The sequence below is a fragment of the Podarcis melisellensis genome, assembly GCF_964234715.1.
Source record: "Podarcis melisellensis genome assembly, chromosome: 2".
Taxonomy (NCBI): Eukaryota; Metazoa; Chordata; class Lepidosauria; order Squamata; family Lacertidae; genus Podarcis; species Podarcis melisellensis.
In genome coordinates, this window is record NC_138529.1 from 57,679,710 (window position 1) to 57,707,392 (window position 27,683).

At 41.5% G+C, this 27,683-nt stretch overlaps 1 long non-coding RNA gene across 1 annotated transcript; it reads left to right on the plus strand.

Annotated features, from left to right (window-relative positions):
* Positions 1-3,245: 3,245 nt before the first annotated feature.
* On the plus strand, positions 3,246-27,130 carry LOC309360233. Its single transcript, XR_014163962.1, has 3 exons — positions 3,246-3,794; positions 4,471-4,509; positions 27,002-27,130. It is a non-coding gene; the product is annotated as an uncharacterized lncRNA (long non-coding RNA).
* Positions 27,131-27,683: the final 553 nt, after the last annotated feature.

Here is a 27,683-nt window from a genome sequence, read left to right on the forward strand (position 1 = left end):
ACTGCTGCTGAATAAATAATGGTCAAATTGGGATGGTCGTCGAAAGTGTTTGGTCTCTGAACCAGTTTGGGTTCAGAACTAGTAAACACACACACACACACACACTGCAAGACCATAGGTTGGTGGAAAGAGTCTGATATTGCCAGTAGAGTTCAGTGCTCACCAATGCATATTTATGGGTCTAAGAGAATTTAAAAATAAAAAGCCTACCAAGCAGAGCCAGTCTTTGCATAAACAATCTGCCCTAGGACCAGGGGAATAAAAGACAGACTAAAGCACATCTGACAAGGTGTTAGCAACACTGCATAATGCACTGCTCACATACACTAGGGGAGATGGCAAAAGAACCAGCATACCTTACATAACTGTGTATATATTCAGATGTTATTTAAATGTAAGCTTCTTTCATGTGAATCAGTTGTCAGGCAACAACACCCGTCATCCCCAGCCATGTGGACAGAACTGGTGAAAGTTGGAGTCCAACAACGCAACTGATGTGCCAGAGGTTCACAATGCCCGATTTACATTCTATTGATAGTAAGATAGAAGTCTACCTACATGCAAGGTTACCTGCCAGAGCAATGGTTTTTAATGGCTGCTGAATGTGTATCAGTTGCCATGAACTTCCCTAAGAAAGCCAGGTTTTATGTAAGTCGCCCTTTGCAAAACTCTCCCTAGCCGACAGGTTCTGTGACATTAATGCTCAGACCAACCTGAAGCAGAGGTCAGGCTAAAGTGGCCTGAAGCAGTTGAACTGACAGGGAGCAAGTGGAATTGGACAGTCAGAGCAACATTTCTTCATTCCCAGTGAAAGTTTGTGCTGTGTTTTTGCTGTTACTAATCCCTCAAGTTAAATTCTGACCACCATGCTAAAAAGGTCTGGTTTTTTAGGGACAGGAAAGATCTGCTGATTCCTTCTTTCCCTTCCTTCCTTCCTTCCTTCCTTCCTTCCTTCCTTCCTTCCTTCCTTCCTTCCTTCCTTCCTTCTCCAGAAACAGACCAGATGTCAGTGTGCTTCTCTTCTGGATTTGAAGCATTTTGTATGAACCGTGACTGGCAATGAGACGCATGGAGTATCTGAAGACCCGTATGTGCCCGTTTACCAGGAAAAAAAATTAAGCAGCAAATTATTATTTTAAAAAAGGAACAATCAATAATATACAGCAAAATTTTTGGAGTAGCTATTCTTATTTGCGGGTTGAGAAGGAATTCTACTGAAAATTAAAGTCAGCTGAAAAGAAAATTACTAGCAGTTGCTAAGATGTTGGGAGAAAACATTTGCATAGATGGGGTTTGAAAGTGTTTCAGGAACAGTTAACAAGCTTTATCTTACCAGCACTGAGGCACCCAGCTAACAATGGCTCAAGATCATTTATAGGTTGTGTTGCCACTTTGATTTCTGGCATGGCTGATGTGCTATTGACAGTTGTGTGACAGGCAGCACTTTCAGTGGGGCAGGCTTTACCCAGCATGTGAAAACTACCTTCTGTGCACACACTCATCTCAAATAGGGAATCTGTGGACCTCTGGATATTGTTGGACTAAATTTCCCATCATCCCAGAACATTGTCCAGTCTGTTTAGGGCTGATGGGAGGTGGACTTCAACCAACACATGGAGGGGTTCAATGATTACAGTGGTACCTCGGGTTACAGATGCTTCAGGTTACAGACTCCATTAACCCAGAAATAGTACCTTGGGTTAAGAACTTTGCTTTAGGTTGAGAACAGAAATCGTGCAGTGGCGGCACAGTGGCAGTGGGAGGCCCCATCAGCTAAAGTGGTACGTCAGGTTAAGAACAGTTTCAGGTTAAGAACAGACCTCCAGAATGAATTAAGTTCTTAATCTCAGGTACCACTGTGTTCCCAGCAGAATGTCCTAGAATTCACTTCTATAAGATTTAAACTCTTCAAGTTTTCCTTAAAGCCTGCAGAAGAGGAAAACTCCATGTATATTGTGAAAGGTAAAATGATCCAGCTTTCTAGCTAGCACTTCCTGACCTGATTTGAGAAAATAAATCTATGAAACCACTAAACACCTCAAATGAAGGCAGACTTAGCAAAGGCCATGCTGTCTGTCAAGTTAATTTTTAATAAGGAGCGAAACCAGAGCTAGCAAAGTTGTTTAAGAGTATAATAATTATGCATCTAAGTGTCAGTGAATGTCACCTGTGGTTTAATAAAAGTTCACTGGATGACCTCATAGTCTGACATTTGGAGAAAGTGAGAGTATCCTCTCTCAATCCACTCTTTGAGATATTTGTAAGATTTTCTCAGGTTGCCCTATACTTCTGAAAAGAGAGATATGATAACTGACTGTTCACACATAGAGTGGGGCCTTTTCACTAGTGTCACCAAAACAGAGAAGCAAATGGCCACATTATTGCATTCTGCTTCATACCTCATTGAACCTGCCTTTAAAAGAGCATTTCAAAGAAAGTTGACAGAATTGCTGATCTTTATTTCTGTTTAGTTTGATGTACTTTTTAGTCTGCTGATTTTTAGAATTTTTTTCTCTAAAAAGGGTTTTGATGTTGTTGTAGGTAGAGGTTTGTGGGTTTTTCTTTTTGGTATCAAGTTTTTAAAAGCCAATTTTAATTCTTAGTATTTTATTTTAAAGTGGGAGCCATTTCAAATAAAAAGAGTTTATGGACACTGAAATGTACAGAGAGCATGGACAGGGACAAATTATTTACTTCGTCTCTCTCTCTCTCTCTCTCTCTCTCTCTCTCTCTCTCTCTCTCTCTCTCAGAATATTGGAACTTGAAGTCATTCACTGAAAGACTGATTGGAAGTAGAGTCAAGAAAAGAAGAAGCATTTATTCACAAGAGGCTTACAATAATTAACTCATGGAATTCATTGCTGCAAGATGTGGTGGTGATGCCTGCTACCTTAGAAAACTTGAAAAAGCAACCAAATAAACAGACTAGAAAGCAGAATGTTTTTTTTTTTCTTGCAGACCAGTGTGATCCTCTATTTAAATGAATCCAGGAACTCCCTCATTTCCTTTTACTTACGATGAGAGATGTGGACTGGCTCAGGAAAGCTGTCCTTTCCTTTCCTCTGATTTCGTCCAGCCTCTAACTGACTGAGCGCAGTATAACCTCATTCATTTATCCAAATGAACAGTGGGACAGCCAAAACACAAACCTTTAAAAACATTAACAGCACAATCCTACGCATGTTTACACAGAAACAAGTCTCATTGTGCTTACCAGGACTTCCCCCCTAGTAAAAGTAATTCAGAATGTGTCTACAATTTATTTAATTGTTTAAAGCATTTTTTTTAACCCCGTGACTCAGCCAAATTTTTTTTCCTGGGGTTGTTTACAAATGAGTTAAAAAACCAACAACCAAAAGACACCCCCTGCCTTGAGGCTTACAATTTGGTAAATCTAGTTGAATCAAGAAGACACATATATTGCCAGAGGAGCAGCAATTTCATAAAGAATTTGGAAGTAAGACACACGGCTGTTTTGTCATGGAAGTCAAACATGGTTTTGAGGGGGGAGGAGATAAGAGGAAGCCACCACTATAAATAAAATTCAGATTTCACGCCATTAATTGTCCCAAAGAGAAAGAAACAAAGGGAAGCCAGTGGGAAATAAACAGTTCCATTAGATCAAAGACAGTTCTGCTGAAACTTCATCAAGGCAAAAGGATTTCTTCCCCCACCTTCCCTATAGCGAAGCACGAGATCATGAGAAGCCTAGTTGGCATGAAATATTGGCATCGTGTTCCTGTAATTAACTACAGCTCAGTCTTCCAAACATAACAAACAGAACCCCAGGAACGGTAAGAGAGATATTATATTTGGAGCAAAGTTTGGCTCTGGTGATATTTCTTTCCTATTGGAGTCACGCCAAGGTTAATCTGCCATAATTGTTCCTATCTCCAGATTCCTTTTTAATAAATAAAGCAGGCAGCCCTGGAGTTGTTGATACAACTCTTGCATTAACAACCACAGAGCACGACTCTATCAGATCTCATTCTTTCTGGATTAAGCAGTGGGTTACCGAATTACTCCATCACTGTAATTGTATTTTGCAGGAAGCTCGCAAAAAACTCCGTGATCATTTCCCCTTCGAGAACACTTATTACTCATAGCATTTGGAGGATTGAATGGATAAGCTTACCCGCAGGAACCACCAACAATATAAATCTAGGGCAAGGCTGCACAGACAGCAGGTTTTCAAGTTGGGATTTTTACTAGAACCCCAAAGTTCAAAAAGCAGAGTCGGGGCACAATGGTAATGGGTCCGAGGGAAGAGGCAGAAGTAAAATGTTGGGTCTAGGGGTAGAGCCAATTACCCCAGATCAGACATACACTGGCATGTCCCGCATCTTCAAATCCTACTGAGTTATTACTGCTCAGAAAGGCCAATAGTTGTAGCTTGATTATCCAGCCCAGTCATCATTAATTCTAATATGAATGGTAATAATGTGCACCTTGATTTTTATTTTTTTGCAGGCATTTTACTGCTGAAAACATGGCATCTCTGAAAAACAGGTGAGCACTGAGTTTACACAATAGTAGGGCCACGGGGGGTGCTGTAGTTTAAACCACTGAGCCTCTTGGGCTTGCCTATCAGAAGGTTGGAGGTTCGAATCACTGCGACAGGGTGAGCTCCCGTTGCTCTGTCCCACCTTCTGCCAACCTAGCAGTTCAAAAGCACACCAGTGCAAATAGATAAATAGGTACTGCTGCGGCGGGAAGGTAAATGGCATTTCTGCGTGCTGTGGCTTCTGTCATGGTGTTCCATTGCACCAGAAGCAGTTTAGTCATACTGGCCCACATGACCTGGAAAGCTGTCTGTGGACAAATGCTGGCTCCCTCGGCCTGAAGCGTGATGAGCGCTGCAACCCTATAGTCGACTTTGACTGGACTTAACCATCCAGGGGTCCTTTACCTTTACCTTTCTTAGCAATAGTAGATTTTGAATAGTATGGGGAGTTAAGTTTCCAGCACATTTTAATTCATTGTGAAAGATCTCCATGCTTACACAATATAAGGCCTAAGAAGACCTTTAGTGTTGCAATGGATTATTAAGGCTGGGACCCCCTTTTCAGGCATATTGCATTGTCCCTCCCACAGATATTCTGTACCAATGCTAGAATCAAACCCTCCCATCAGCTGCACCCAGCATAGCTTAAGGCAGGCACCCCCCCAAAATCAGCCCTCCAGATGTTTTGGGACTACAGTTCCCATCATCCCTGACCACTGGTCCTGTTAGCTAGGGATGATGGGAGTTGTAGTCCCAAAACATCTGCAGAGCCGAGCTTGGAGGAGTCTGGCTTAAGGTATTCAGGGGTGGTGGCAATTGTAGTCCTGCAACATCTGGCGGGTCACAGGTTCCCCATCCCTGCTGACAAATCTGTCCCTTCCAGAGCTAGCCGCATTTGACAGTTCCTATAATTAAGAACAGACTCGGGACTGAATGTTCAGACTCAAGCGAGTGTGTTGCGCCGACAGGCAAGGAATGGAAACACCCTTTCACTCTTTTGAGCGTCCTAAAGCTCGATACACAGATTCTGTGACTATTTTAATGTCTAAATATTTATAGCAAGGGGTCAAAGGCTCTTTGTTAAATGTCAAAGTTGGTTAGAGTAAGCATTCCTTGACACAATCTATCAGAGCTCTGCACATGTTTTTAATGAATGATGCCTCTACTACCCCTACAGGGGTTTTGGCCTGGAGTCAATGGTCTGAAAATGCTCCTAGAAAGAAAGAAAGAAAAAGAGAGAGAAGAATGTGCACTCTTTCAGTTTCTGCCTTTTCCAAAGAATTTGAGGATTGGATTTCATTTTTTTTCTGAGGGGGGGGGGACAGCTGATGCAAAAAATAAACTGATGGAAACTGTTTAATGTTGTTTATACTCTCAGTAGAAAAAGGGATGGGTGCACAGCTGAGAGCACTTCACTTCCTGCAGCTCTTTTGCAAAAGGGGTATAATTTTCCTATGCAGTTGCAGACTTCCTTAAAAAGGATTTTTTTTTTTTAAAAAAAAGCATAGCTCTCAGAACTCACTGGGGCTGTGGCGGGTGGGGAATGAGTCTCCCTGGATATTCTGTAGTGGATCTTAAAAGTCAGCATCCTTGGGGTGGGAGGTGGACTTTCAAAGGTAGAAGAGGATTCCGGTGTGAAGCAATTGGAAAATGTCGGAATTCATCAGCACTCTGGAGTTAGACATACTTTCCCAGAAGCCCTCATCAGAGCAATGCCATCCCAAGGTGTGTATGGGGAAATAAAAATGGCCGCCACCTGGCAGACAGTGGCAACTCGCCCCACCTTGCAAACTTGTGTCACCACTGCTCCCCCATGTTTTTGTCAGACCCATGCTTTCACCCACGGAGTGCGACAAAATTTGAGTCCACGTGTCTCTATAGATAACATTTATCTATACAATATAGTACTAAATTCTATCAATTTACACAGGATAGATATCACACAGGTGGCCCTGCTATTTCCTGGCTCCCTTTTAAAATTGATATTATTTTGGTTACCTTCCAACCTTCTGGTGTAGAGACTGATTTCAGCGTGAGGGGTGTGTGTGTGACATTTGAACTTTTAAGACCTTTCAGATATATGTCATCCACACTCTGCGACCAGTTAATTTTTTTCATTTGGTTATTTGGTCCAAGAATTTCATCTCTTGCCATCTCTGGAGATTTAGTTCTTCAGATGCTATCCCTGGAAAAAGCAGTTCTGGGGTGGGTATCTCTCCAGCATCCTTGGTAGGGCGGACCAAGATAAAAAGGTCATTCAAATTCTCCTCCCTTTGCTCCTTTCATAATTGTTATACCTCCTTTGTTTAAAAACCCAAACGTTTCTCTGGATCTTTGGCTGTTTTTGATATATTTACATCACAGCCATCATTCTTTATTGCTGGTTTTAAAAGTACGAGTAATGCACTTTTCAAGCTCTTTTCATTTGATATTTCCAGCTAGCCTTATCAACTTACCGTACCTTTGCAATGATCGAGTTAGGGCTCATTTTTGTTCTCATTTGGGAGACTTCAACATTTTAAAAAGAAGCCTTCTTGACTTTTATTAACTTCTTTAGCAACGCTGTATTAAACCTTTGAGCTGCTCAGTAATTTTCCTTTTCCAATATGTTTTTGCAAACCATCTGTTATAATGGTTTGTCATCATCATTTTTATGGGTTATGACCATTTCAGATTCCTTTTAACATAACCTGACTCCCCCCCCCCCAATAAGTTAAGTTCACTCTTTTGAAATTAAATGTGATTATAGCGGACTTTCTGAGCAGTCTTCAACTTAGAGATATCCAACCGATGTTAAAGACTACAACTCCCACAATCCCTGGGCTTTGACCATGCTGCTTGGGGCTGATGGAAGTTGGAGTCCAAAACATCTGGAGGACACCCGGTTGGTTACCCCTACAATAGGGTGTCTGCATGTTTAATCCAAAGGAAGGTTTAGGTTGCAGCCCTGTAACAATTTTCTGGGGAAATAATTGCATTGAGCTCAGTGGGGCTAACCTCTGGATTGAAGTGCATAAGGATTGTTTTATTAATCTTGAGTGCTCATTCCTTGTTTAGTTTCGCTCACGACTGACAAAAAATTGAGCTGCTTTGGCGAGTTTATTATTCTTGCAAAGTATAGGATCATTTATCATGGTAGTCAGGGAGCCTTGTTGGTAATGATTCACGGCAGTAAGATATTAAAGAACTAAGGAGATTCATAGGATTTTCTCATGGATTAATAGGGTTTTCTGATCTTTTGTTTCAAAATTACACATGAAGCAGACAAGCTGAGGGGCCAAGACAGGCTGATATATTGCACCATATGTGACAAGAATCATGTGCTTCATTTTCCTGTGACTACAATCCTATTACTACAGCCCTAACTTCTTTGTAATGCCAGTTCAAATAAATTCCTTTAAACCTCAGAGCGAATGTTCAGGGCTCTTCCTTGTTTTAAAAATTGAAGTTGGTCTGTGACATTTTGTAGGACAAGGAGTTGATTCAGGAACAATTTCTCCAGCAGGTTGAATTTGCTAGAAACTGATACAATTAGAAAATCCATACTTCTCCTTTGAAAAACCATATATACTGGGTATAACGTAATTTATGTCCATATCCCATGACTTTGTAATAAACTAATTGTGCAGACAAGCTAGAAAGTTGTACTTTAATTTTCTGAGCAGTAAGCTGCTGGAATTAGTTTAATAGGAACCAGGCATTCAGCCTCTGAGAACAGATCCATTCGAGGCAAGGACTTGTGGAGGGCAGTTGGGATGGAAAACCACAAGGATTCTAGTATATTCTATGTCCTTTGTTGGCAATTAATTAAGAGGAGATGTCCTGTTTTCACAGGGGGCAAGTGGTTCCCATTATTAAGTTTAATTTTGGTAACTAAAAGTGCTATTCATTTAGAATAATATTTCTTTAAAAAGGAGAAAGATTTCTACAATCTGAAGAGAAACCAGAGTACAGAAGAATATTTATTAGCTGACAGCTCATTAAAAGTATAAGTTTCATGGTTGTGTCCCAAAAAAGTTATTTTATCATCACAAAATTTTACAGTCATAAAATGTAGAACAGATGAGCAACACTGAATCACACCAATTCTCCGAAAATGTTCCGACATGCTTTCTCATGTCCATATAGGAAACAGCATAGACCCCACATGGACACCATTACATTGTGATGAACACACACATTTTTGCTCTACCAACACAAGATCAGAAGCCCCAACCAATCACGTTTAAAAATATGCTCTGACTTCTATGGGACTTAGCATAATTAAACATCCACATAGCAATCATGCACTATAGCTGGTTGTAACCTGCTAAGTTCCACTGAGAGAGGACCCATTGAAATTAAGGAACTTAAGTCAGTCATGCTTATTAACAGTAAAGAGTCTACTCGGAATACGACTAGCATTGGATCCTACCCAATAATTAAAAAAACTTTAAACCTAGTGTCTTTGAAAAAAGAAGCAGCTCTTGGGGGTTTTCTTTAACTGTTATTTCTAGAAGATCTTCAAGTACAGACTTTAGGAAACCCTTCACACTTCTCTGAATCTTGAAATGCAGTCAAGTAGGGGATTCCGAAATGCATCTACTAAGGTGGAATGTGCAGTGGAATAATGTAATTTTCAAGAGGATTTGTGGTTTGGTTTGATTTGGTTTTTAAAATCACAACCTGATATGCATGTGTGGAGAACTGAACTCAAGATTTGAAAAAATGAGAAACTGAGAGAAACCAAATACAGACATATATGCCCATCGCTACCATCACCTGGCGAACCTCTAGTTTTCTCCCTTTATACACAGAAAAATACAGTAACCTCCCTCATAGGTTGATGTGAAAGAAAATGGAGATGCGGGGAAATCATGTGTACTACCCTGAGCTACTTGGAAGAAAAGTGGGATATAAATGAATCAAATTTTGTGTGTGTGTGTGTGTGTGTGTGTGAGAGAGAGAGAGAGAGAGAGAGAGAGAGAGAGAGAGAGAGAGAGAGAGAGAGAAATATTATGTATCCTAGACTTGGGCTTTATTAGCAAATATTAGAAATGTTAGCCACACTTTAAATCGCAACTACAAAATGGCTTCCTATCAAAATATTTGCTCATTTGTTATCACAAGGGATATATGTCCACTGGCCTAATATAGTACAGGAAAAGCTGGTGTAGTTAGTGTTGACAGAAAATAAAATGGTACAGGACTTTAAAACTGATTTTTGTTATGGAAGAACACGATGGCTATTTATTGGGGACTTTGACACTTCCCTGTTCTTCTCTAAAGCCCTGAGTCCGTCAGCCTCTGCGCCTCAGGATATGTCAGCCCTGGGAAAACAAAGCTTCAAAGGTCTGTCTGTTTCCAAAGTCCCTCTGTTGAAAGGAAACCCAGGATACTGAAGATGTAATATGCGCACAAAGCTTTAACTTCTTTCTTTTCCCCTGGAAAGTTTAAAATAATAGCCATTTTTAAAAGGCAGGGGAACATCATGGTTTGTTTCAAAATAATGCATTGAGTCTATCTGGCATTTGACATATAAAGCGTTCATGAATTATGCTAGTTTCTTTTTGAACTTTGTGGCCTAAGACAAGAAGCAAGGCTGGAAAATGTTTGACATCACTTGATCTTCTTTTATTTCATGCTCCGTCTGACAAAAGGAAGTTTCCAAAAGAAGGGGGAAAGCTGTTTTTTTGGCCCCTGTTTAATGAAAAGCAAGATGAGGCATTAAGTGGGGCAAGATCAGTTATCAGATTAAGAGTGTGAGGTGTTAGTGTTCTTCTATCACCTTACAAAGAACTGATCGTGCCCAACCCCTTTGTGCCTCATCTTGCTTTTGTTTCATCAAACCTGGACCAGTAAACAGAAGCCTTTCCAATTTCACATTATTCAAGTGATTTAAAAGGAAACTGACATCTTGCCAGGAGAAGCTTGTTAGGTCCAAGGAAGGGGAGGGGTCAATAGGAATAGATACTGTTTAATTTTTGTTAACGCATTTTGTTCTCAGTGTATGTACCGGTATTTTGTTCTGAAACTGCCTTAGAAGCATGGCTGAAGGGCATGTGCATGTCTCTATAGCAGGCACCCCCCAAACTCAGCCCTCCAGATGTTTGGGGACTACAATTCCCATCATCCCTGACCACTGGTCCTGTTAGCTAGGGATGATGGGAGTTGTAGTCCCAAAACATCTGGAGGGCCGAGTTTGGGTCATGCCTGCTCTATAGGAACAAAACAGTACCTTTCCTGGCCTTCCAGGAAATGTACTGGTTTTTTATAGACCTTGAGACTTGTTACTGCAGGATTTTCCTTAATACAATGTATTTTTGGTATGTTATTTTCACAAATTGATTTATTTTTATGCACAATCTCCCCTTATGTATTCCCCCCCCCCAAAAAAAATTGTTTGCTCAAAAAACTGCACCACAGTATTTGAATAAGAGCAAAATTGGAAAGATAGCTGTATTTCAGTCCACAAATTGCCAATTTGGTAGATTCAGTTTTAAATAATAACAATTTTTTATTTGTATCCCATCTCTGTCCAAGAGTATTTCCAATTGTTGGACCACAACACCTGTCTGGAAAGTTGCATTTTATTATTTCACTTCCTTCTCTAGTCAAATTCTCAGTCTTTGATAAATCATTTTTTTTATACAAGGTCAGGAGTGCTGTGCCCAGTTCTGAGCACCACAATTTTAGAAGGATGTGGACAAGCAGGAATGTGAGAATAGGAGGGTGACCATGATGATCAAGGGGCCACAAACCAAGCCTTATGGGGAATGATTGAGGGAGCTGGGTACATTTAGCTTGGTAAAGAGGAGACTGAGAGGAGATATGACAGCCATCAAATTTTGACTGCAATGAGCCAGGTGGGAAGGAGCTTCTCATCCTTATTTTGGACATCTCCAGCACTCTCCCTATCATTAAAGAGCAAGATGTCTTGAACAAAACTGCTGAAAAACCATTTAATTTGAATATTGAGACTGGACTAAACTAAATATGGGCTGGGAAAGATCTTGGGAAATAGTAGAGAGGCAAACAGATGGAACAGTTAACAGATTTTGCCTGATATCTTTCAGCTTTATAAGGAGCCTATGCCCCAATCATTTCAAGCCTAGCTAGGGCACCATGTTTTTGGGTTGGGTTGTCTGTTTTTCTAATTTGAGAAGGGCTGGGGGTGGGGAGACACCAAATCGTTTGAAGTCAGGTTGCTTTGAAACCTCAGCTGTTCATTTCGTTTTTATTTTTCCTAATTGGGGTTGGGAAAGTTCAGAGTACAGCTGCAGGGCTGACTCGCTCTAGGATGAAGTAAAAACGGGAATTTGAGTACAAAGCTTGGACTTCAAGCCTGAAAACACTAATCCATTAGAGAATCAAACTCTTAATGCATCCAAGAGGTCCTTTCTCCTTTGCTCATGGTAGTGTAATCATTGCACAATTGCTCAAGTGGAAATGGCTTGTAAAACCATTCCCATTTCAATAAAGTTACCGTAATTAGTCTTTGGAGTGCTGGGATGAATAACTCAAAATACCAGACTGTTGCAAGCCTGACCTTTGGAATGATTGCAACATCTTCGCCACCATCATCAGGCCCATATTTTCTTGGCCAACAAGCAGAGCAACTTTATGCTGCCATATTTTGGCTCTGTGGTTAAAAAGGTCAGGAAAACAAGCAGGGTGAGCCCAAGGCATTTTGCTGCCTGACGCAAAGGGCAAGATGGCGCCTGTCCCAGCATCCCACATACAGCAGCCGAATGGACTGACAATTGAGTCTTGCTTGTACATTGGTGATGGGACAACATCCTCCACCACACCCAAGGACAATTGGCTAGCTTAATAGGCACAGCCTCATGGCACACAGTGCTCTGTCTGCCAGCATCTTGCTATTGCTTGAGGCCCCCAAGCACCTATTGCCTGAGGCAGTCACATTATATGGAGAGAGAGAGGGAGAGGGGTGATATGATAGCCATGTTCAAATATATAAAAGGATGTCACATAGAGGAGGGAGAAAGGTTGTTTTCTGCTGCTCCAGAGAAGCGGACAAACTACAAGAAAGAAGATTCCACCTAAACATTAGGAAGAACTTCCTGACAGTAAGAGCTGTTCGACAGTGGAATTTGCCACCAAGGAGTGTGGTGGAGTCTCCTTCTTTGGAGGTCTTTAAGCAGAGGCTTGACAACCATATGTCAGGAGTGCTCTGATGGTGTTTCCTGCTTGGCAGGGGGTTGGACTTGATGGCCCTTGTGGTCTCTTCCAACTCTATGATTCTATGGTTCTATGAGAGGGAGAGGGAGAGGGAGAGTGTGTGTAGGGCAGCCCAGGGGACCATGTGTCACTGGACCTGAAAACATGGCACTGGCTGCCAATCAGCTACCAGGTTCAATGCAATGTATGTATTAGTATTAAGGATGTGAAACCCTAAATGGCTGTGAGATCTAAGTCTCTCAATATCAAGTGTCTCCAATCACAGAGGCCCAATAAGTGGTGCCACCACTGGTGAAGCCTGCTTAGTGTTGACCCATGACAGAACCTTCTTGTTGGTGGCTCCCTGTTTGTGGAAAGACCTCCCTGTTTGTCTCCCTCATTATTAAAATTCAGGAGGAATCATTTTTCTTCACCCAGGCATTGGATGGCCAAAGGAGACTGTTCTGAAAACCTTGCAATTTATTAGCTGTGTATGTACCTGATGCTCTTAATTTTTTAAATATGATTTCATGTGTTTTATTTTAAATTGTATTGTATTTATGACTTTGCTGTTTGCTGACCTGGGCTCCAATAGAAGTAAGGCTGGGAAGAAATTTAATAATCCTTAATAACAATGCTTTGGCCCTGTTCAATTCCTTCTCTGTGGACATTAGACAGGCAGTGAGTATACAAGGTTCTGAACACCTACTGAAGACTTTTCTTTTTTTAGAGAAGATGTCTCATAGGATTGATCCTATTCAAAATATTCAAAATATAAAGCAATTCTCAGAAGTAAGCTTCAGTGAGTTAATTGGGCCTTAGTTCCAGGTGTGTGTGTGTGAGTGTGTACACACACTATAAAAGGGTAATTTCCCTTTCCCAAACAAAGGCTTTATGCTTTTAACAGCTTCAAAATATTCAAAAAGTGGCAGCATTCCCTAATATAACTTAAGACAAAGCCAACAAGGTTTTTTTAAAAAAATGTAAGTTATTAATGTCTTGCAGAGCGTGAGGATCTTACAGATGTTAAAATACATCTGTTTACAACATTTTTCTAATAAGTCCTCTGAGTTTTCCCCTGGTAGTCTTTGAAAGACTTAACGTCCCCTGGCAAAATACTGTGCTTGTTTTTATTAAAATAATTAGTCATGGTGCCTGAAAAAATTAATGCAAAGCTCGAGCTGAAGTTGTCTCTTACTTGCTGCCAATCCTTTCCCTCCCGTCACCTTCTGCAATATTTTACCTTTCATATTTAGAAATTAGGGCTTCACCCCGCACCATGCTGATGAAGCCTAAATTATTACAGTACATTCCCTTAACTTCAGTGGGACTTAGTTCAATAGGTCTTACTCCCAGGCAACTGTAGATTGCAGCTTTAATGATTTATTTAATTACAATTATTATTTTATACCTCTCCTATCTGACTGGGTTTCTCCAGCCACTCTGGGCAGCTTACAGCACATATAAAAACATAGTAAAATATCAAACATTAAAAATTTCCTGATACAGAGCTGCCTTCAGATGTCTTCTAAAAGTTGTACAGTTCTTTACCTCTTTGACATCTGAAGGGAGTGTATTCCACAGGGAAGGCACCACTACCGAGAAGGCCCTAATAATTTATATATATGAAATATTATAATGAAAAATACTATCAACAAGAATTAAGCTGTATTATTATTTAATGTTGGTCAAACTGTGAAGTCCTGAGATGATTTACTGTCATGAGAGTTGACCAAACATTTGGTATATTCGTCTGTAATATGAGACTTGGGGGTGAGTCCTTGTTATACAGCAATAATCTTCAATAGTACTTAGTTCTGTAGAACTTAACATAACATTAAGAGAGTCTGTTAAAAACAACAACAACAAAGCTTATAATCCTTGCAATCTCTTTCCACAAATGTCTCGAGTAAAACTGAACAAAGGTCACAAAGTCCTAGAATGCAAATACAAAGATTATGTATAGCTTGGTAGATTGACAAACAGACAGGATACAATCTGATTGCAGGGCACAAACTCACAGGAGATAGATTTTTTTCCACCCAGGCCAAGAATTGTGATGAAGGAGGAGCAAAGAATGCTATGCTAAGGCCACAGCTTCATTGTATGTGTACAGACATCCAAACAGCTGGGCAACCCCAAGACACAGACCGACATAGAGCATAGATGTAACCTAACCCTTATGCTGGTTAATCACCAGGACAGAGGAAGACATCAGGAAGATTTCAGCATATGTTGAACACTGCTTACCATCTACAGCTCCCTGGGGAAGCCTTCTTTCTGGAGCATCCCTAGTGCCCCTTCCTTGTCTCCCACTTTAGTAGTCCCTGGCCACTCCAAAGTGCCCCTGATGCCAAGTAGTTTGCACACTATTGACGCCTTAAAATCTTCCAGCCACATATTGTTTTCAAGTTGCACAGTTTGTTCCCCTTCCCCCATTGTAAGATGCTTCAGGGACCCAAGAAAAGGCAGAGGAGTGGTGTAAGCAGGATATGGTTTTATTCCAACAGCTTTAGTGTGTTTCAAGCAAGTCCAGATTGAGGCCCACCGGAATCTTTCATGGCTGTGTGTGTGTGTGTGACACAGCGAGAGGGAGAGAGGGAGAGAAAGAGAACACTTGAGTCCTAAGTAAAACATGGGTCTGACTGCTCCAGATTCTAGTATGCTACAACTGCTAGGAAAATATGGAGCACAATGTTAAAAATACGGACACTTGTTCATTTGCAAAAAATTATTCTCTCACCAAGGATAACGCTAATTGAGCTCCCACCCGCAACTCACATTGGTAAAGCAAGGTTTTTTTTTTTTAGTATGTTGCATTCAATTATTCTGTTTACAAGGCAATTCTTTACATGTTTACACAGAAGTAAGCCACGATGAGTTCAATGGGACTTACTCCCAGAAAGGGTTATAGGATTGCAGCCTGAATCTCAGAATCAACTTGGACTGTTCTTGTTATGCAACAGCTGTAACTCAACAACATTTATTCAGCAACATTTACTATCTGAATACATCCTAATGCAGTGCAGAGGAGTGAATCGGTGCACACTGAGTATGCTTGTGCAGGAATATATGACAGAGTTAAGAGGTATCTCTTTCTGGGGGCTAAATATCTGAGACATGGGAAGCAGATCAAGAATGGCAACTCTGGCCTCATTTCACCATACTTTAAAAACCTCCCAGAGGCTACTACTGTGGTCCACTGTAAATGTGGCTGTCTTTGGGTGCTCTGGAAACTGCAGCAAGCACAAAATGCAGCTGCCAGATTGCTAACTGGGCCTGGGTGCCGTGATCATATTTCACCTGTGCTATGCCAACTGCACCGATACCCAGTCCATTTCTGAACCCAGTTCAAAGTGCTGCTTTTGACTTCAAACATTATTTGCAGCTTAGGACCACAGTGCTTAAAAGGTCAATCATCGTCATAAAGATCTCCTTGAGCACAGAGATATCTGATGAAAAAAGCCTTTTGCAGGTCCCCCCACCCCTGCCGCTGAGGTGAGGTAAGGCTGGTGGCCACCAGAGACAGGGCATTCTCAGTGGTGCCCAACTTGTGGCATGCTGTCCCCAGAGACAGTTGCCGGACACTTGCTTCACCATTTCTTTCTGTGCCAAGGAAAGACCTTCATATTTCCCTGAGCAGTTTTAATCCTGCTCAGAGTTGTGTGCATTTTTATTTAATCTGTAGCTTTTACATTATTATATAAAGGTAAAGGTACCCATGACCGTTAGGTCCAGTCACAGACGACCCTGGGGTTGCGCACTCATCTCACTCTATAGGCTGAGGGAGCCGGCGTTCATCTGCAGACAGCTTCCAGGTCATGTGGCCAGCATGACTAAGCCGCTTCTGGCGAACCAGAGCAGCACACAGAAACGCCATTTACCTTCCCACTGGAGCGGTACCTATTTATCTACTTGCACTTTTTTGATGTGCTTTTGAACTGCTAGGTTGGCAGGAGCAGGGACTGAGCAACACCTGCCATGGGGATTCGAACCACTGACCTTCTGATCGGCAAGTCCTAGGCTCTGTGGTTTAGACCACAGTGCCACCCATGTGCCCTACATTATTATATATTTGTACTTAAATTTTGTTTTATTCTCATTCACACACCCACCCTCAGTGGATGAAACTGGAGAGCAGTAAAAAGAGCCTTATAGCAGCGATAACTTTCCCCCCAAATTCTCCCACCCCTCATCTAAAGGCAAAACAAAGACATTTATTTAAGCAGGGAAAGGGCTTCGGGGAATGGAGGCTACCCTGATATAACTGGAACATCTGCGTATTGATGTGCTTTTGAGCGTTTTACTGAGAGAGGAAACACCACAGCTGGTGTGGTGCCTCTTTCCCCAGAATCTGGGAATGAATTCCTTTCTCTCTGACATGCCCAGATTTGTAGGATCCAAGCTGAATTCCACTATTGCATTTGTGGTCATGTTCAGATCTTCCCAATGCAGAAACGACTGGGCTTCTAATTCAAGGGGGCAGCCTTGTGATACTGCAGCTTTCTTGTTTGACCTCAGAATTCCAACGCTGCAATTTGAAAGCCTTCCGGCGTTTGGAGGTGGGTTGTGTATGTGAGTGTGTAACACGCTGGAAAAATGGTGACCTAAGGCGAGCCCCAGTGGCAAGGAGGGAAATTTATGTTACTTAAACTGTAAATTCAAACCACGATGATTAAGACCACATTCTTGTTGGCTCAAATGCTCTCTGCTTTAAGCTGTAATAAACTTTAAGTGCTGCTATTATTCTAAGGCTTGATTAATCCCAGATTGCCTGGTAGAAGCAAGAGTTTGATATAAAAGAAAAGTCCAGAACTGTGTGTGAAAGCTCTTCCAACCATTTGTGTGTGTTTGTGTGTGTGTGAACCTTCAGGAAATGGCAATCCTTGACACTGTTGCAGTAGGAAAGAAACATTGCCTTCAAAATAGACTGCAAAAACAGCTATTGAGCATAGCAGGCTGGGCCTTACTTACATGTTTAACTTTAGAGAGTTTAAAATGTAGCAGTGCAGCAGTTGTTGGGTGGTATGAAAATTAAGGGCTGTATTTAACTAACCAGTCCAGCTAGCAGAAGCACAGGCAAGGACTTCCATCAGTGCCACGGAGCTTCCTCACTCTCCTCCCCTGTCTGCCCCCCACCCAAATTAGCTTGGTGGGGTTGGGGTTGGGGAGAACTCCCAGAGCAGCATGCAGGGGAGGAGAAGGGAGAATGTTATTTAAGGAAGCAGAAATACTTGTGCTGGCAGAGCAATCTCCTCAATGTTGTGTTGAATTCTTCTCTAGGTGTGTAGCACCTGTGGATGTGCCTCAGCTATCTGAGAAAAATATTCTACGTTTTACTGGTATCCCTCACTCTATGTGTGAATGACTCTGTATGAATGAAAGCTATGTAGTGTGTATTGGCATGCCAGCAAAACAGTAAATACTAAGGTATGGTCTCCATTTTATGAAGTCGTCAGGAACTTGAAATTTTCTTCAGTTACTAAGTGGTTTCTCATCATAATACAGATAGAATTTGCATGTAATGGACATTTCTGTTTAGAGACTGATACATATATTAGGGGTGTGCATAGATTCCGTGTGCACTGAAGAAATATTTATTAAAGTTTTACAAAAGCATGAATACAAAAGCACATAAAAAAGGAAATACATGAAAAAAGAAAAAATACATGAAAAAAGAAAAAATGAAAATAAAAAATACAACATATAAAAGACAAAGAAAAAATAAAAAAAGTTAAAAACACTGTGTGCACTGAATAACGAGGCAAAAACTGAGGGGATTTCAGGCAGATTCTTATTTCCCCAAATCAGTTTGTGCCATTCAGGGCCGGTCCTACCATTACGCTGAGCAAGACGACTGCCTCAGGCAGCATATGCTGGAGGCAGCTGTGGCAGGGAGAATCTAGCAAGCAGTAGCCCGCTCCTCCTCTGATCCTACGGCAAGAAAACTTCCAAGGCTGGCTCTGCTTCTGAATACCAGGTTGGGAGTGCCATTTTCTTGTTTGCTTCGGGTGGCAAAATATCTTGGGCTGGCCCCATTAACAAGGCATGTGGAGGCAGATAAAGGAGCTTCCTGCCTTCTGAGTAGCAACTTTGCCTTGCCCACCCCCCAGAAAAGTAAAACATACAGCATCTCCCTCCTTTTCTGAGGAAGGAAACCAAGCAGGCTAAGGGCAGCCCTTTAACCACAGTGAATTATTTTCCAAATGCACAGTGATTTTGGGGAGGGATGTTGAAACAAATAAACAGGGCTGTACTTTGCATGGGTCATCACTCTCCTCCACATTTTGGCTTTGGGGGCAAGGAGTGAGCAGCAGGGTTAGACTGCTCTGGTGGCCTGCTTTCCCCCAATCATTTCCCCCCCTAACAATTATGAATAATAGCTAGCTCTCTCTTTTCCTTTTCTTCATCAAAGGTACTTCCAGGAAGGATGGAGGGCATGTGGAAAAAACCTACTGTGCTATCCTAGCTGTTGCAGGATATGCTCTGCCTTGAGCTGTGTGTCTCATGTTGTGATTAATGCAGGTAAAGAATCCAAATAATTCACAGATGCACATGCTCCTACTTGAGTCTTTATTTTACACTGAGGTGACTCTGTTTTGAAGTCATGTCTGATATATTATCCTGATAACTTTTTTTTTTTTTTTGGTCCATGTTAACTTGATTTATGAAGTGTGTTTTAAAAAAAACAACCCCTCACCGTTTTATTAGAGAGATTGTACAACTTGAAGCATGTTCACAAATAACAGTTTTGCATTCCTCTAGTCAAGCTATTTATCTTATATGCTTGCATGAAATGATGGAGCATTTTCCCCCTGCCTTTCAAAAACATTTTGGCAGTTCTTGACAATTAAAGGTGGCGTATGCAAAGACAAATATGCTTCTAAATAAAACTGAGCCCAGTGGCTGACTTGCGAATTTTAATATTTTGGAATAGTTTATCTTGTGTCAAAATCTGAAAGCTCTCTGTTGAAGCGGGGACAAGCACAGTGCTTCCTTCTGAATATTGTTTATTTGTTTGCTTATAACATTAATATCCCCCTTTTTCCTATGGAGTTCAAGAAGGCATACATAGTTCTCCCCCTACCCATTTTATCATCACAACAGCCTGTGAAGTAGGTTAAGCTAAGAAATAGTGACTACCCCAAGTGACTTACCCAGTGAGCTTAATGGCTGAGTGGAGATTTGAACCCTGGTCTCCCAGGTCTCATTTGAACACTCCCCAGAGTGACTGAGGAAATCCAGCCAGATATAAATAAAACAGCAGCAGCAGCAGCAGCAGCAGCAGCAACAACAACAACAACAACAACAACAACAACAACAACAACAACTACTACTACTACTACTACTACTACTACTACAACTACTACTGCTGCTGCTGCTGCTGCTGCTGCTGCTGCTGCTACTGCTACTGCTACTGCTACTACTCCAAAACCACATTGGCTTTTGCTTTTCTTTGCTATAATTTTTGAAGGGGAGAGCAAACTGAGATTTCATAGGCTGACAACCTCTGCTGATGATTGTGGCAGCTGTGCCCAAGCTATCTTTTGCCGGAACTCAACCACAGTTCTGTCTTACAATGCCTAGAAATCAGTTACAGATAGGTAGCCGTGTTGGTCTGCCATAGTCAAAACAAAAAAAAATTCCTTCCAGTAGCACCTTAAAGACCAACTAAGTTAGTTCTTGGTATGAGCTTTCGTGTGCATGCACACTTCTTCAGATACACTGAAACAGAAGTTTCCAGACCCTTCTATATAGTGAAAAGGTGGGGAGGGGTATTACTCAGAAGGGTGGTGGGAATGGGTGATTGGCAGATAGCTGTGATGAGCCTGTTGACGACTCTTAATGACTGCAATAGGTCTTACAGGAAAAAGCAAGGGGTGAGAAGGTGAAAAATGGCTTTGTCATGTATAATGAGATAAGAATCCAAGGTCTTTGTTCAGACCAGGTCTCTCCATGGTTTTAAGTTTGGTGATAAGTTGCAATTCAGCAGCTTCTCTTTCCAGTCTATTTCTGAAATTCCTTTGTAGTAAAACAGCTACTTTGAGATCTTGTATAGAATGTCCTGGGAGATTCACAGCTATCTGCCAATCACCCATTCCCACCACCCTTCTGAGTAATACCCCTCCCCACCTTCTCACTATATAGAAGGGTCTGGAAACTTCTGTTTCAGTGTATCTGAAGAAGTGTGCATGCACACGAAAGCTCATACCAAGAACTAACTTAGTTGGTCTTTAAGGTGCTACTGGAAGGAATTTTTTTTGTAATGTCTAGAAAGGAAGTCCAACATCTACATTTATTGAATGGTGTTTTGGGGGCAGCATATACATGATGCTGATTAATAACAAACAAACAAACAAATTTCAAGTTCTAAATTCAGGGTTAAGGTAAAAAGATAAAGGACCCCTGGACGGTTAAGTCCAGTCAAAGGTGGCTATGGAGTTGTGGTGCTCATCTCGCTTTTCAGGCTGAGGGAGCTGGCATTTGTCCACAGACAGCTTTCCAGGTCATGTGGCCAGCATGACTAAACCATTTCTGGCACTATGGAACACTGTGACGGAAACCAGAGCGTACAGAAATGCCGTTTACCTTCCCACCACAGTGGTACCTATTTATCTACCTGCACTGGCATGCTTTCGAACTGCTAGGTTGTCGGGAGCTGGGACAGAGCAACGGGAGCTTACTCCATCACAGGGATTCGAACCGTCGACCTTCCAATCGGCAAACCCAAGAGGCTCAGTGGAAGGCATTCAGGGTAAGACATTTCCTGCAAGTGAGGGGAAATTGCTACTCTAAATTGATGATCCACAACACCAGCTTTTTATTTCAAAATCTTAAGGTAAATGAACTATATGTTGCATCAATGTGACCCCTCAACCTTGTTGCTGCCCCCCAAAAGCTGCAATATGGCAACATCACTCTTGATGGGGTGCCAGCTCCACAACCCCTCAGTACCTCCTGACCCTTGCTGAATATCCTGGGCTTCTGCCTGTCCAATGGGACATCCTCTCCTTTCCTCTTCCTATGTGCTCCTGTTCCCCCCAAATCTGTTCTGTGCTTCTCCCACAGTAGATCTGGGAGGTGCACAGGGAAAGGAAGTCCTATTGCACAGGCAGAACTCCTTGCACTAATGGGGTGACTTCATTGGATACAGTCCCATGAGATACTTAATTTTAAAACAGAACAAACAAAAAGGGCTTGGTCAGCAAAATCAATGCATAGACATTTGGACACTTCATTTGACATATAGGCTACAGGAATATCAATGACTCCAAATGGGAAACGTATAAGAATTCTTGAAGTGTTTCATTAATAGGAAAATACACAACGGCAACGTTGCTTTAAAACACACAGTGGTAGAACTGGAGAAGGAAAGGGGTGGTTTTTACATGTTCTATTCTTTATTTTTCTTGCTTTAATTGTAAGTTTTAATGCTGTTGGGTCTAGCACTATGACACTTTTAAAATGATTTTTTACATGCAGTTTAAAATGATTTTTCACATGCGGTTGTGCTAGCAGCGGAGCCAATCTGGCACTCCAACCTTCCCATGGCCTCAATCCTCTCACTCCCAGTAAGCAACATTGACTCACCTATTAGCATAGGCCAGGCTTCCTCAACTCGGCCCTCCAGATGTTTTGGGCCTACAACTCCCATGATCCCTTGCTAGCAGGACCAGTGGTCAGGGATGATGGGAATTGTAGTCTCAAAACATCTGGAGGGCCAAGTTTGAGGAAGCCTGGCATAGCCTCATCCAGTAAGCAGCTTCTGCCTATTGCTGTAACACAAATTACGGTAATTATATGCAGGAAAATCTCTGCTTTAAAATACTTTTAAAATTTAAGTTACAGGAGAACTTAAAGGATAAGAAAACAGCTCTGGTGCTGGGGCAACAGGGAAAGCAAAAGCCAACAAGAGATAAATTAGAGAAAATTCATACTTTAGGATTCTAGTTGTAAATGAATATAGAAGAGGTAAGGGGTTTTATATGCATAACCAGAATTTGCTTCGAAGCCTAAACTTTATATTTCTTTTAAAAATTCCAACACAAAACCTCTGATTTCCTGATGGCTCTATCGTTCTAAGATTTCATGTCTAATGGTGTGGTGGATTTTGTTCCCCGCCCAACTAATTGGGCAGAACAAGTAATGTAAGAACAGGTGCTCCTCAGCTGTGCTTTCCTATAAATTATGTTGGGGTTTTTGCTCTGTATGCAGACATATCAAGTTCAAAAAGGAAACAATGCCTGTCTCTTGCTAATGAGGGGATTAATATCTCCTCGTATGTACGCCAAACTGTTGCTGAAACATTGATGACTTTTAGGAGACAAAAGTTTAGTGTGTCTTCACCAAATAATTCATCACGTGAAGGCCTCTTCCCTCACCCATCTGGCTTAAATTCAAGCAGCCTGGTTAGATGTCCATGGATAATTGATGCTCAGTAAAACTCTATTGTGTTTCCAAGCTCACTGTGTCTTTTACACATTTACAAACTAATAAACCCTGGCAATGGCACAGAACAGGCAAAAAAAAACTACTGAAGAAGCCTTTATATTTACTTAATCAAATTTTATTGTTCTTAGGAATCCCCTTCCACAAATGTCTCACCGTGATGTACAAAATACAATGAAATAGCTAAAAACAGTTAAAATCCATGGATAACAATAACAAAAGATGGATTTTAAAACAATACAAAGGGGACAACTGTGGCAGAGGCCTATTTCTCCAGTTGGGACATCTTGTTGGAACAAAAATGTCTTCCGTGGTTTCCAGAAAGTGCAGATAATGGGCTCTTGTTGTATCTTTGCTCTTTAGCAGATAGAAATTCTGCAAAATACCAAAGTTTTAACTTCCTACTAGTCTTCCCATGCCTAAAAGAGTATACTGTAACAGACTGAGACCATAGAAGGTGCTACATACTGGCAATTAGAGGAGTCCTTCTGTTTCTTTTCTGAGGATTTCCCAGATACCACAGGGACGCCAGCTCTCTTTCTCTTTGCCCTTTCTTCCTTGTTTTCTCATTCTATCTGTAAATAAAATCTGCTTACCAAGGGACAACCTTGTTCAAATCCTTGTCCAAATTTTGCAAAAGACCACCCCCCACCTAAGCATGTTAACTATGCTTTTTGGACATCTGAGCACCCGGAACTGTTCTCCGTACATTTGAGGTCTCTGTCCACATAGGAACCTTTTAACAGGAAAAAGTGCATTCAATCACCTTGCAAGGTCATTAGACTAAGTAATGATTCTGTAAGGAGAAACAGAAGAATGCCAGCTTTAGACATGAAGATTAGTTTTAGGAACATAAATGGGAATAAGCCTTAAGTAACTCCTCCTTGGATTTTAAAGTTGCTCACTGCAGAAGAAACAATAGGAAGGAAAGAGGACATAATAAAGGACTGTCAGGTTTTTAAAGGTCATTTGCCGCTAGAAGGAAATCCTCCAATTAGTAATTTGTATGAGCCCATACAATCCAGAAAAATTCCAAACAAAGGTAAATGAAGAACTTGAGAAAGTCTTTAAGGGTTGTGAAAAAGAGGGAGAGGGAGAGGTAATCTTGATTTTTGCTGAGTAAAAAGGCAAGCAATTCCCCTCCTCAAAAGAGTACCACTTACAAGACTCAATGTTGCCCCAATTCATAAGTTTTGAAGATCAAATAAATCAAATCCATGGGAGTCTGTAGCCCAGCAGGAATTTCATTCAGGCAGTGACTGTCTAAACCAGTGCCTGCGTTTGAGAGGAGCTGCTACACACCCTGCCATTTCCACAACTACAAATACTTCCCTGCCCCTCAGAGAAAGGCATTTGGTCAAAGCCAGTGGGACTATTTTTCACCTTCATAAGTACAATATTTTCCTCCACTGTAATGCCAAAAGAGAAGCTTACACTGGGATCTACATAAGCTGCAAATGCATAGACAGTCTCCTTTGGTAAGAGTGAAGTAGGAGGCCCACAAAAACTCACTTTTTAGTGCTACCTGAAGAACATCCGAAGTCACCCTAATGCCATATATCTGGGGGCAAGTCTTGTTTGTTGGGCTGCATGACAGCTTATGAGCAAAGGCTTCAAATATTCACATCTTGTAACTTTGGATAATTAGTATGCAATCATTTCCTTCCAAGCAATGCTAGGATTACCACTAAATGCTGTCTGCTGGTGGCTGCCTAAGACATTAGTGCATGGGTAGGCAAACTAAGGCCCGGGAGCCAGATCTGGCCCAATTGCCTTCTAAATCTGGCCTGCAGATGGTCCGGGAATCAGCATGTTTTTACATGAGTAGAATGTGTCCTTTTATTTAAAATGCATCTCTGGGTTATTTGTGGGGCATAGGAATTCGTTCATCCCCTCCCCAATATAGTCCAGCCCCCCACAAGGTCCGAGGGACAGTGGACTGGCCCCCTGCTGAAAAAGGTTTGCTGACCCCTGCATTAGTGCTTTGTAGAGTGGGCATGGCTAACCGGTTGCACTCAGCATGCTGCTTGACTGCAATACCCATCTTTCTCCATTCACTGTGGAGAAAAGGTGAATAACTGGTTTATAACATAGTGCATGGCATAGAGAAAGTGGATAGAGAAAAGTCTTTCTCCCTCTCTCTCTCAGAACATGTGAACATCCAGGTAAAATAAAGTTTTTCTTCACATAGCAGCATACAGTGAAACTCTGGAATTAACTCCCACTAGATGTAATGATGGCCACCAACTTGGAGGGCTTTAAAAAGGGATTGGACAAATTCTTTAGACACTCGCCATGATCACTAAGTTCTACCGGACATCGTTGTTCTGCTTCTGCAGTTGGAGGCCGTATTCCTCTGAATGTCCATTTCTGGGACTTCCCAATGAGGATAGCACTGTTGAGATCAGGACCCTGCTTCTGGGCTTCCCGTAGGCATCTGGGTGGCCACTGAGAGAACAGGATGCTGAACTGGACAGGCCATTGGCCTGTTTTCTTTTGTTCTGATAGGTGGGTTGGGCCCTGTGTCTCTACAGGCACAAGACGTTATGAAATATTGTCACATATTCTGTTTGGAACAGCAATAGATCATGAAGTAAAGGTCAACAACTATTTACTAAGAGCTTCATATTTACAAAACATGTTTTCCATTCTGTGGACCAGTACAACATTTCACAATGGGTTGACCACAAGAATGCCAAAGGGGTGACTTCCTGCTACCCGCTCCGTATGCCACCAGAGTTCTAAAAGGGAGAGTTCATTTGAAAACTCTTCGCAGCATAACCGTTGCCTGAAAATGGCATCTGTCTAAACAGATTCATTGATATCTAGGTAATATATATCCAGCAGGATAGCAGAGAAGGCTTTGGGTATCACTTCTATCAGATAATACAGTGGTACCTCGGGTTACAGATGCTTCAAGTTACAGACGCTTCAGGTTACAGACTCCATTAACTCAGAAATAGTACCTCGGGTTAAGAACTTTGCTTCAGGATGAGAACAGAAATCATGCAGCGGCAGCAGGAGGCCCCATTAGCTAAAGTGGTGCTTCAGGTTAAGAACAGTTTCAGGTTAAGAACGGACCTCCAGAACAAATTGAGTATCTTAAGCAGAGGTACCACTGTATTGCAGAATAGACACTGGTCCAGATTCTTACCTTTCCAATTCGTATCCAGTTTAATGTGTTCTGCTTACGTAGGCCTTGATTCTTCTATTGCTTTCAGGACAATCTTTTCCTCTGTGTGGCTGATTGTCAGCCTAGACCATAGGCTGATAAAAAGTGGACTGGGCAGCTTTCTGGGGAGAGAAAGAAACAGTGGATGTCCCCCCCCCCCCCATTATCATCATAAGCAAAGAAAGGGGATTAATCAAATGCTCTTTCACCCTCCGGAATCAGGTTGCCCATCACACATGATACCACAAGAACCCCTCCCCATACCACCCCACTTGATATTTTAAATGCCAAAACCATTTCGGCAGCATCAAACTGGGATATGCCCCTACATGGAAAGTCATAAGGACATTAGATGAGCCTGCTGGAGCAGGCCAATGGCCCATCTAGTCTATCATTCTGTTCTCACACTGGCCAACCAGATGACTGTGAGAAACCCATAAGCAGGATTCCAGAACAAGAGCACTCTCTTCTCAGTTTCCAGCAACTGGTGTGGAGAAGCATATTGCCCCCCAACCATGGAGGCGCAGCATAGCCATTACAGCTAGTAGCCATCAATAGTTCTCTCATCCATGAATTTATCTAATCCCCTTTTAAAGCCATCTAGGTTGGTGGTCATCGCTGCCTCAGGTGGGAGTGAGTTTTATAGTTTAACTATGTGCTGTGTGAAGAAGTGCTAAATCTTATCTGTCCCATCTTGGTCTTCTTCATTGTTCCAGGCTTTGAAATATCACTGCTGCTGCGGAAGGAAGAGGCCCTTAGACATCTGCAGTCATAGAAAGTTAGTCCAACTATTCAACGTTTTGATATAACTTCCTTCCCTAATGTCGCTTTTGATTCTGAAAACCAAAAAAGACGGGGTGGGGAGCAAGTAACTTGCATGCCCAGAATGTTCCTTAGCAACATTTTAAAGAAGAATGTCCTTTATAACGAAATATTGAAATAATCCTGCAAGATGATATCTTGGTAATAATATAGCAATTACAGTGGATTGGCCATGTTAATTAAAGTTGTCATTCAAACCAATGAGCACTTTGTTATCAAAATGAGCTGGGATTGAGTCTGGCAGTTTGAACCAGAGGTTGAAGGCACTTGTGAGGTGATATTTTAATTAAAGGAAAAAAGATTTGGATTAGCACTGGAGGTAGAAAATACATGAAAGGTTCTGTAAAGCTGTATGAATATGTTTCATATGATGCAAGAAACCTAAATATTGGTGGATATATATATATATATATATATATATGAACAAAATCTAAGCTTTTGGGAGAAGGCAGTGTATTTTATAAGTTCAAAATAGTTGCCAACCTACTTTCCCCCTGACCTAAATTTTTAGCAACTTCTAATATTGACATTCTAGTTTGAGAATTATGACATTGTATCTTTTAGGCAGCTTTGAAA